We start from the raw sequence: 1,842 nt of genomic DNA on the forward strand, positions 1-1,842 counted from the left end.
TGGTGCAAACAAAATATTCGAAATGCCAAGAGCCTTTTAAGAGGGGACATTTTCTGGGACTGGCATAAGTAGGGTAGGTGACCTTTTAATTGGTGGTACACCAAGCCCTCCAAAGTCAAGTTCAAAGTTAATTTCTTAAGCCAAGTTCCCTGAAAGGTCTGGGAGTCGTGACTTCTCTCTTTCTGAGACCAACATTTAGATTTTGCTGGGGTTGGCAAAGTTGGTGCCTTCTCTTTTTGTGTTCCTCCCCTTCCCGTGACTTTGATGTAGAAGTTAATTCCTGTGGGTCAGGGCCTCTGTCAAGATAACTTAGGGAAACAGATTTGCCTCTGGGACTCACAACAACGTACAAAGAGTTTCTGGAGAAGTTGGGCCTAATGCTGCATGTCAGGGAAAATCTATTTTGGGGGAAAGTGCTGGAGAGTTTTGCTGCTGAATGTGCCTTGTGGGGCCTCAGGGGGAGCCAGTAAGTCATGGGCATCGGTGGGAAAAAGTGCATTTGGGTCTTACTGGAGAAGACAGAATTGTCACGTAGGCGGGCATCTCATTGGGTTTGAAATGGACCGGAACATCCTTCCTATCCTTCAGCCAAGCCTCCCATTTCCCCTTGGCATCCTTTCACCGTGCAAATACAATTTCCTTTCTGCACCCTTGCCTGCCAACATGTTTCCACGTATCTATTCTGATTGGGAATTTTTTATTCCCTTCGGACACCCAACTGTATGCAAAAATTCAGATTTGTTTACTTATTTGGGATAGTTCTGGAGAACCTCAGAGGAATACTGGACAGTATGGGGCCTCTAGAATGTTCCATTGACTCACGAGTGTGTTGCCAACATTTTTGTGGGAGTCCTGGTTTGTCTCATGCATCATGGCCAGGGGTGTGAATGGTCTGAGATCTGGCTAGCAGTCTGACATCTGGCCTGTGTCATGAAGCCTGGTGTGTGGAATGCTGAGGGCCACCCAATAAGCAACTCCAGATGGGCACTGGGGTAACCCAGGAGCAGAAGTACCCACCTTGTAAGTGCCAGACCTCATGTTTGATCTCTGGGGTTGCCCTCATGCACCAAGTCCCATCCTGGCATCTCTGCTGGTGGGGGCTCCTGGCATGAGCAACAGGGCATGCAATCACAGGGGCCAGAGAGATAGTACAGTGGGCAGGGCACTAGCCTTGTTCATGGCCAACCTGGGTCAATCCCTGGAACCCCACAGGGCCTCTTGAGTCTGCTAGGAGTGATCCCTGAGCACAGAAACAGGGGTGTGGAGAGCACTGCTGGGTGTGGATCCCCAGAGCAAAACCCCAAAAAAAACCAAACAAAAACCAGAGCATGCCATCATAGACACGCCTCAGCCAAGTTTGAGCACTGTAGCTCGAGGTTGAAATCCCCGGTGAACACAACAGCAGGATGTGTAAGCACCATGGCCAGGAGCGAGGCCCCCCAGCAAGCATGTATGAAAGTAGCACAGTTAAGTACATGTGGGGTCCAGTGGAAAAGTCACCTGCACTTCTGTGTCCATTGCAGTACTATCCAAAGAGCCAGAATCTGGGAATAACCCAAGTGCCTGAGAACAGATGAATGGATGAAGAAACAACAGCACATCCACACGATGGAATACTATGCAGCCACCAGAAAAACATGAAGTCTTGAAGTTCGCTTATAAATGGATGGACATGGAGATTATTATGCTGAGTGAAACGAGTCAGAAGGAGAGAGCAGACAGAACGATCACACTCATTTGAAGGACAGAAAAAGGATATTAGTGTGAGACTAATATCCAAGGATATCCATGGACAGTGGAAACAAAGGCTGGTAGGACTGTCCCATGGTTGGAATCTTGTCA

Source organism: Sorex fumeus, unplaced genomic scaffold (genome assembly GCF_029834395.1).
Source record: "Sorex fumeus unplaced genomic scaffold, SorFum_2.1 ptg000041l, whole genome shotgun sequence".
NCBI classification, from domain to species: Eukaryota; Metazoa; Chordata; class Mammalia; order Eulipotyphla; family Soricidae; genus Sorex; species Sorex fumeus.